General features: G+C 38.7%; 1 pseudogene; it reads right to left on the reverse strand.

Moving 5' to 3' along the window:
• Positions 1-5,951: 5,951 nt before the first annotated feature.
• LOC147487813 (small nucleolar RNA R71) lies at positions 5,952-6,044 on the reverse strand (annotated as a pseudogene).
• Between the last annotated feature and the right edge of the window lie 4,117 nt (positions 6,045-10,161).

Raw genomic sequence — 10,161 nt, forward strand, 5'->3', positions numbered from 1 at the left:
AAACAAACAAGGGTGGGTGGGTTTAATGGGACTTAAAAATGACTACTTCTACTATGAAAACAATGCTAAAGTGCAACTAAGATGGCAGCGGCGCCATTTGATAAAAGTGAAATGACTAGTTTACCTACGAAATGAACGATGAATTCAAAACGTAAGTAAACTAAACCTGATCTTTTGATCTCAATTATCAAAGCTTCTACTCTCGATGCGAATTGCACTAAGTGGAGTAGGAAGTTCGTTCCACTCCTAGTTCCCTAGCATGGATTGTTTTCTAAGTCTAAGAAATCAGTCTTAAGTCTAATGAGAGCTTTACGAAATGTTATGCTAACAAGACGCGTTAATTTAAATAACAAGATATAATAATATAATAAATAACAAGATAAAATATAAACTAAAGTTAATCTATGAAAGCTACGGAAATACGATTGTTTGAATCTAGATAAAGAAATTAGAGGGGAATTGAATCTACCTCGAATCCAACTTAACAACCTAGCGTAGAATGTTGTATCTCAATTCTCACGTTCTTACGGCGAGAATTTTGAGTTCTAATCCCTAGTGTTCATGGCATTCCTACCGGATACTAACTAGCATGTGAGGTCGTCCACCCATTCTCATGGCTTAAACACGACCTTCTAGAGTGGAATAGATTCTACAACCAATTCTATACTAACCACTAAGTTTTCATCAAGGCTTCATCAACCCCTCTAATGGAGGTTTTAGCCTTGAGTCATCAAACTAACATTTCCCATTGAATCTAAACTAAACATAATGTAAGAAATTGAGATTTACTTAATTAAACAATAATGAATCTAATTTAATGGCTGGAATGAAATAAGAACAAGAATTGAAATTAGATCTAGAATGGAAATGACCAAATTCGAAATTTTCAAACTAACTATTTTATTTATCTAATCAATCAAGAACAATGATTCAAAGATTTAATCTAAAACAGGAATTGAAATGGAACTAAAACTTAATTAATTAATAAAACTAGATCTAAAATTCTATATATTAATTTAGGTCTAACTAGCTACCATTAACAAAGAGCTAAGCTTTTGTTTTTATACATCCAGATCCAAAAATCGTGCATGGGCTTGGAGCCATGTTTCGGGCCAGAGAATCAGGCCCAAAACCCAATTCTTTCAGTCCAAAAAGGCCTCTTCAGCTGCAGTTGGCTTCAGCAGACTTTTCATCCACTTCTACTCCTCTGATTGGGTCAAGACTTAGTCCATTGGAAAGCTCTTTCCGAGCCGGTCGTTTTGACATAAGGTAGGCCCAATTCCAAGGTATGAGTCCAAAGATATGGTCTTCGGAAGTTCTCATTGTCTTTGTGCAATCCTTTGTTTTTTTTGCGTGGACTTTGACTTTTCATCTTTTGACCAGGCTTTACAAAGGCTTTGTCTTCTTGAATCTTGGCCTTTATTCACCGAACTCCTTAGTAACCAACCATTGCTCCTTTATCTCATCAAAGTGGCACATTCCTGCATATAATTGACTTTGAAGCCTGAAATACATAAAAACACGTAATCAGTATTAACTCTTACTTATTACTCACATAATTGGTCTAAAAGTATGACTGCTAAGGGGTTAAAACTACAGTTTTGGGCTCTTATCAATAAGAGCATACTGGCTCATTTTTTCTTTCAAGAACTTTCTACTATGAACAAGTAGATGATACAGTCAATGCACAAAGGCAAGTTTACATCGATGGATGGAGAGGAAGCTTACAACTTTCTCGAGAATTTAGCTGAAGAAACACAACAATGGACTACTAGCAACAAGGATGTCACTAGCATGGATGGGGAGCCAAAGCAATTTGGTTACCAAGCACATGAACAAGCAAATCAAGAACTGAAGTCTACATTGGCCAGCCTGGCCACCAGCATTGAAACTTTGATTAAGAAATTCAATCAGTTCTCCATGAATCCCTCCAAGATCAACAAGTCTCAAGTTAAATCTCTCCCAGTCATGCAAGCTAGCCAATACTGCGAAGTCTGTTCGGACACTTCTCTTGCAACTCTAGAATGTCCTGGTTACTATCAACATGCATCAGTTGGAGAGTACAATGTGAACTCATTTCAGAGGCCCAACCAAGGTGGTAATAACTTTCAATGTAATTATTGGAGACAAAATGCTGGACCCCCAGGTTCTCAAGATCAAAGTTATATTCCACAGACAAGTCAAGCTTCACAGTTGGTTCCTCAACAACAATTATACTCTCAGCAGAATTCCAATACAAGTGGAGAGTTAGTGCCTGATCCTAGGAGAAATTATGCCGCACCTGCCAACTTGGAGAATGCAATTACTTTTCTATCACAGAAAAATGAGAAGTTTGAAAGTGTTCTAGTGCTTCTTGCACAGTCTCAGCTAAATCTCCAGCAATCTCAGGCAAGTCAATGTTCTAGAATGGAGTCTCTAGAGGCTAAGGTCGACCAACTCACCACTGCTTTGTCTGTAAAGACACAAGCCACTTAACCTAGCTTATTGGAACCAATATTGAAGAGTGAAGATGTATGCCATATTAGAACAACTTTTAGTACTGATCACCTCCATGACCAGGTCAGCTCAATTACTACTCTCAAATCAGGATTGAAGATAGACAACAAGGTTGACTTACCTTCTCATGATGACATTGCTACAGAGCAATCGATCAATATTTCAAATAAAGTTCAAAAGGAAGTGGGGGAAATCCTTTCCACACCCATTTGTCAAGATGACCAAGACAAGATATGCAAGAATGCCGAAGAGAAAGAAGAGCGGATTACGTCGATGTGTGTTTGTACCAAAGGCACCTTTTCCTATGTTTTTTGCTCAAAGCAAAAAGGACAAGCAATTTTTAAAGATGAAGGAGGCATTTGAGAAAGATAACACCAATATCCCCTTTCTCAAAGCGATCAAGCAGTTGCCATCATATGCCAAATTCTTGAATGATGCATGCACATAAAGAGAAGTACTCATGTTCCAAAGCGAGCGTTTCTAGCTGGACAAACAACATCTATTATCCATCAGCAAGCTCCAGTCAAGCTCAAAGATCCAGGAAGTCCTACAATATCATGCAAGATAGGAGAAAAATTCACGGGTAATACTCTTTTAGACCTTGGTGCTAGTGTTAATCTTTTGCCATATCATTTGTACCAATCATTGGGCCTGGAGAACCTAAAGCCTACACAAGTCAAATTGAAGTTAGCTGACCGCTCTACCAAGATTCCCAGAGGCATAGATGAGGATGTTCTTTGATAAGAGCCCAAAACTGTAGTTTTAACCCTGTAACAGTCATACTATTAGACCAATTATGTGAGTAATAATTAAGAGTTAACACTGATTACGTGTTTTTATACATTTCAGGCTTCAAAGTCCATTACGTGCAGAAATGTGCCACTTTAGCGAGATAAAAGAGCAAAGGTCAGTTACTAAGGAGTTCCATGATTAAAGGCCAAGATTCAAGAAGATAAAGCCTTTCTAAAGCCCAGTCAAAAGCTGAAAAGTCTACGCGGGCAGAAACAACACACAAGTCAGTAGAACTTTCGAAGGCCGTATCTTTGGACTCAGACCTCGAAATGGGGCCTACCTTATGTCAAAACGACCGCTCGGAAAGAGCTGTCCAATGGTATAAGCCTTGATCCAATCAGAGGAGCAGAAGTGGACGAAAAGTCTATTGAAGCCAACTGCAGTTGAAGAGGCCTTTTTGGACTGAAAGAATTGGGTTTTGGGCCTGATTCTCTGGCCCAAAACATGGCTCCAAGCCCATGCACAATTTTTGGATCTGAACATATAAAAACCAAAGCTTAGCTCTTTGTTAATGGTAGATAGTTAATGGTAGCTAGTTAGACCTAAAACAATAGATAATTATAGATCTAGCTTTTATTTAATTAAATTAAGTTTAGTTTATATTCAATTCTTGTTTTAGATTAAACTCTTAGAATCATTATTCTTAATTAGTTTGATAAATAAAATAGCTATTTATCAATTTCGATTCTTGTCATTTACAATTGTTTAGATCTAATTTCCCTTATTACGTAGATAGCTAGACTTAGATTAGTTAGATTATTAATTTAGTATTTGAATCATTGTTTTATTATTCATTAGATTAATAAAATAGTGTTCTCCATAAGTTAGTTTCATTTCCATTAATTGTTTAGTTTCAATTCTTAGATTTAAGTAATTGCCATTATTAGTTTAATTCAATTATTGCATTAGTAGTTTTGAATTGGGTTTAAACAAGCAAAGTTTCAATCTTTATATCATGTCTTGTTTGAATTCCATTGGGAATGATAGCGTGATGATTCTCGGCTAAACCTCCATTGAGGGGGTTGAGAAGCCTTGATGAAAGCTTGATTCCGATTATCGTAGAGTCGGCGTAAATTCCTTTCCACTCTAGAAACGATTAGTTCACCATGAGAATGGGTTTAATCGTTCCCATACTAGTTATAAATTGGTAGAAATGCCATGTGTAATTAGGGATTAGGAGTAACAATATTGTTCTGCGGGCGATTCAATTCGGATTACTGACGATTAAATGCCGTTAGTAGGATTAAGTCGAGTTAAGGTGGAATCAATCCCCCTCTAACTACTTATCATAGAATCAACGTAGCATTCCCATAGTTGTTCTGACAGTCGACTAGTTGCATCTTGTGGGTAGTTGCATCGTAGTCAAGTTGCCACTTCGTAAATCTCTCATTAGACTTTAGAGTTAAGAGCACTTATACGAAGAGAACACAGCATGAAGAAGGACTAAGAGTGGAACGAACTTCCTACTCCACTATATCTCATAGGATTGAGAGTAGAATCTTTGATAAAATATAGACACGTAAAACAGTTTTAGTTTACTTATGTTTTGAGTTTTATCGTTCATTTCGTAGGTAAACTATTCAATTTTATGTTTATCAATTTTATGATTATCAAATGGCGCCGTTGCCATCTTAGTTTCACTTTCGCATTGTTTTTGTAGTACAAGTACTTTTCTTAAAGTCCCATTAAACCCACCCACCCTTGTTTGATTCATACTGTGGTTTTCCGAGTCAGCGTTGGAAAGTTCGCAAAAAATATACACGGGCGCAACCTTGGCGCCCTAACCGGCGCTTTTGTGCCTAAAAGATCTGTAACATCGGCCGACCGCCCCATGTGGAGTGCGACTCGCCCTAAAACACTGTAACTTCAAGTTACACGGAGCATGACAGCTTCTAAGTGAGCGACCCGCCCTCTAAGCTAGAGTTTTCCGGATTTCTACTGTTTTGATTCGAATTTTGATTTTTCAAGTTTTTCAGTGTTCTAACTTGTTATATACACTGAACACGCGTAAACAAGACTCTATTCATAAGCGAAGCAAGGACGCAATCAGGTATTCCTTTCTTCCACACCTCGTTTCTCCTGTTAAAGGTTTATACTAGTATATCAGAATAGTTTGGAGTGTTGATGTGTTTAGCTAAAATTGGTCTTAGCCTTATATGAGATTAAGGTCTGGCCGAACAAAAACACCGAACGTAATTACACAATAACGTCAACAAACAACTCTATCTAGTATACCACCCACTACACCTCTAGCTACTATTTCACACACACCACACGACATAATGCCCGACGGGAGGAGACTCCTCTCTCGGACTTTTATAAAGCCTTGAGCGATAGCCCCAAATCTTGCATCGTTCTAGCGGACCCGATTGGGGATTTCGAATCCCCCAAATATTTTAATTTGTTACCCGTTTTTCATGGATTAGACCATGAAAAACCTTATCAACACATGCGTAGGATTGAACAAGTCCTAACAACATTCCACCATCCTACGGTTGGTGCGGAACAAATTAAACTAAGGGTATTCCCTTTCACCTTAGCCCGATAAGGCGACGTCTTGGTTAACGCCCAAAGCCTAATTCTCGTGGACTCGTGGGCTAAACTTGTTCTCGCTGTTTATGGAACATTTTACCCACCCCTAAAGACGGATGAGATGCTTTCCAAGATTCATTTCTTTTCGACAAAATCCTCATGAATCATTTTGAGGCTTGGAATCGTTTCACCGATCTCCTTATAGAGTGTCCACATCATAACTTAGTGAAAGACACGTTAGTTCGTGCCTTTTTCAAAGGACTTCTACACCACCATAAAGAAGTCCTAGACATAATGAATGGGGGTAGTTTCTTAAGCAAAGGAGTCTCGGAGGCTTATAAATTTTTAGAGGATCAAACTAAGCGAAATAACAACTGGGGGTAGTGATGATATCCACCGCTCCGCTAGTTCATCAAATACAGTTAAGGCTGCCGGGATGTTTGAAATTAAACACGATCCCGAGCTTAAAACTCTAATCGAATCACTCACTAAAAAGGCATAGGCCATTTCTGTTCAACAAAAGCCTATCCCCGTCATGAATGTAAATTCAAATCCATGTAGTTTCTGTTGGAGCCCTGAGCATCCCGACTTCCACTGTCTTATAGTCTATGAACAGGCTTGTTCCATTAATAGTGAACCTAACGCCCCTTGGAGACAAAATCCCAACTTCGGTTGGAGAAATAACCAACACGTCACACCTCCAGGGTACAATAATCAATATGTTAGGCCAACGCACAGTTTTAACCAAGCTCCATCATGACAAGGACAGGGTCAGGGTAATTTTAATAATTATAACAACCAAGTGCAACCTCGACAAGGTCAAGCACAAGGTCAAGGTAGTTATAATAATTATAATGCTAATAGAGGTATCGTTCCGGTAAATAATAATTATCAAAATCCACCCATAAATAATTCACGCGAAATAGTTCGGTACACCACCCGTGAGTACTACACCCCACACAACCGGATCGTCTTGACACCTTCATACAAGTGAGCCAAAATCTTTTCCAAACCATGGCTCAATCTAACCAACAAATTTCTACAATCCCTTAATAATTTAAGCCAAACGGTTGGCCCAAGATATATCTCAACCCAAAGGTGTGTTTCCAGGTCACGAAATACCTAATCCTAAAACAACAAACATAGCCTTTGAGGTAACCAATAATACTAGTAATGAATATGAAAATGTAAGTGAGCTAAAGGCCATCACCACTCTCCGCGGCAGAGTGGTTGATAACAAAGTAACTATGCCTATAGTTACCCCACCACGAGACCCCCTACACCGCTATTTTACTAGATACGAAAAAAAGAAACCAAGAGCCTACCCTTTGTAGAGGTACAGTTACAACACAACCTAAGAAACATAAAGCCACGGTTAAACATCCGGTGATACCATTGCTAAATATAGACGAAACCACCGTTTCCACAAAAATTAGCCGTGTTAACTAGGGATACTAATTATGAGGAGATTAGGGACGTTTTTAAGAATCTAACTATAAACCTTCCCTTCCTCGAAGCTATTAAAAGCTACCACACCATGCTAAGTTTCTTAAGGAGTTGTGTACTACTAGGCATAAGACAAATATACCAAAAGACGCCTTTTTACGAGAACAATTCCCAACTCTATCGAACATAATGGAATTGTTAAGTACAAGGACCCGGTCGCCCCATTGCATAATGCACCTTAGGAGATTCCTATACGACGACCGCGTTATTAGACCTGGGGGCTAATGTTAACTTACTCCCGTTTTATTTGTATAAACAAATAGGCCTAGACAAAATGCAACCCACTAAAATGACATGCAATTAGCTGATCGGTCTATTAAGTATCCTAAGGGTGTGGTCGAAAATGTTCTAGTAAAAATTCAGGATTTCTACTATCCGGCTGATTTTGTCATCCTCGATACAGAAGTCGTTAACGACTCTGTCCCGATCATCTTAGGGCGTCCTTTCCTAGCAACTGCCAATGCGCTCATTAATTGCCGCGATGGTTCAATGTCCATGTCTTTTGGCCATCTTGCTGTTAAAGTCAATGTTTTTAAAACAAAGACACACGATTACCCGATTAAGCTATATGGATGGAGAGGTTAGCATGATCGAGAGCTTTGCTCGAGATTATTTCAACAACACGTTCCCTGATAATCATATGCCCAAATTTCTTTCCTTTGGAAGTTTAGACTCCAACATTTTCATCCCTATACTAGTCGATACACATATTACGGATGAGGATGAGATAGATGACTTTCTCAAAGATGTAGAGGACTATCATAGTAACGTGGATATGACAAATCTAGATGAGGAATTCGATGAGTTTCTTAGAGGAGGTGATGATTCACCCTATCAAGAACTACTTTGCACAACATCCACCTCGACTCCCTCCTTCCACCCTTTCAAAGGAATCTTCGAGTTTGCCCTCGATCCTTTTTTTTCTTTCGGGCTTCATAATTTTTTAAATCCACCTAGTAAACAAATACTTCAGAAAGACAAACCATTTGACACCTTCATTTTCAGACTTGAGACAGTCCCTAGCTACACTATGAATGAGTTTTGTGCTAAACCCACATCCTCATTTTTCCATGCTTTCCTTCTACAACTTATCCATATCCACCATATTCTCCACAACCATTCACCTTCCCACACTTATTTACTAGAACACCTTCTCGTTCAAAAATGAAAAAGAAGGTGCATGCTAGTTACGTAATAGGGTTATCTGACTTCGCTTTCATTTCACTAGGTTGCGTCATAGGAAATCTTGGTGCTTGATTGTGTTTGGATATGTTTTATGTGATATTTATTTATGGAATGATCCACAACTATTTCGGTTGTTGATATATGATAAACTGCATGTTCATACATATGTTTAGATAAAGTCTCAAGTATCTGACTATAAACGACTCAACTTTTGTGTTAAGTGCATTTCCTTTCATTTCCATATATTGGTGAGTGCACCATGAAGGTAACCTGGCCCTCCCTACAGAGTGTGTGGCTGTAAGTACCGGATCCTAAGTCCACGTTTAACATAATTCACGTTTTCCACTCTTGCATGTTTTCTCAGATTTTTGAGTCATGTTTCTCTATGGGGTGAATTATGTCTTTCTTGTTATTGTTTTATATATATATATATATATATATATATATATATATATATATATATATATATATTAAAGAATAAACATAGTAATCTGGAAGTCTCGGGAATCTGACTTTAAAAGACCCACTGCTAAAAAACAAATTTTCTAAGCTTCGTTGTAAAAAAAAATTTTGTTTGGGGGTGGGGTGTTTGTGTTTTCGTCCTAGAATGTTTTATGTCCCATTAGAATTGCTTAGGCCGTTGAATTGTATTACGATTCGGGTTGACATAATCCATGAATTTAGAGTTCAGTCGTTCGCATAACGTACGTCATGCACGCACTTCGAGGCATTTTCCACTATCTTATATGTCATCCAAGGTTGGAATAGAGTGTTTTATGGATCATTAGATTGGAAATTCTCTCCTAATCATTTCCATATCTCATTCACAAAAATCGGACCGGTAACGAAGTGGCAATTTTGATTTGAAGTTTTGCGAAAAATCGAAAAATTCAAAAATTTCGAATTGGGCTTGGGCCCAACCCGCTTCACCCCCCAGCACCAAGCTTTACTTTACCTGCCCCAACAGTCGCGTCCATCTTCTCAAACCGCCATTATCAAACAAAACCAAAACTTAAAAACCTAAATCCAAAAATTAAACAAGAAACCAAATTAACCCACGCCAACCATCAAAAATCCAATTCAAATCTCCTTTAAAACCAAACCACCACCAAAAAAACCCACGAAAATTAAAAAAAAATTTGCTGCCACGCCACCACCGCGCCACCACCACTGTTTGGTTCAGTCGGTCGACTCAAATTCCAACACCACATCCCTTTTAAACCCCCACTACATTCCAAACTCTAAAATGACTCAACAACGTCGAATCTTGCCGGAGCAAGCATTTACTGGCGACCACTTCGCGCCGTTTTACGGTGACGAAATGATTAGTAGAGACTGGAATAGCTTGTGGTACTCGACTGAAGCCTTTTACCACGAAGACTTAGTCCGACGGTTTTACAACACGAAGGAGGTGGAGGGGACTGGAATTTTTGTTATGGTGGCGAAGAGGAGGAAGGAAGTAACTACTCTTGGGTTGTTGGTCGAGATTCTAGGCATTCCGCCTAGAATCCATCTCGATGTCACGCGTTGCAGGAGTCCCATCACGATGGGGTAGAGCCATTGATGAAGCGTGGCGGATTACGAAGGAACTACAATGCGAGATCGCGATTGTGTTCACCGAGCATCCCTAAGAACTAACCGGTGGCTGCA

The sequence above is a fragment of the Coptis chinensis genome, chromosome 7 (genome assembly GCF_015680905.1).
Source record: "Coptis chinensis isolate HL-2020 chromosome 7, ASM1568090v1, whole genome shotgun sequence".
NCBI classification, from domain to species: domain Eukaryota; kingdom Viridiplantae; phylum Streptophyta; class Magnoliopsida; order Ranunculales; family Ranunculaceae; genus Coptis; species Coptis chinensis.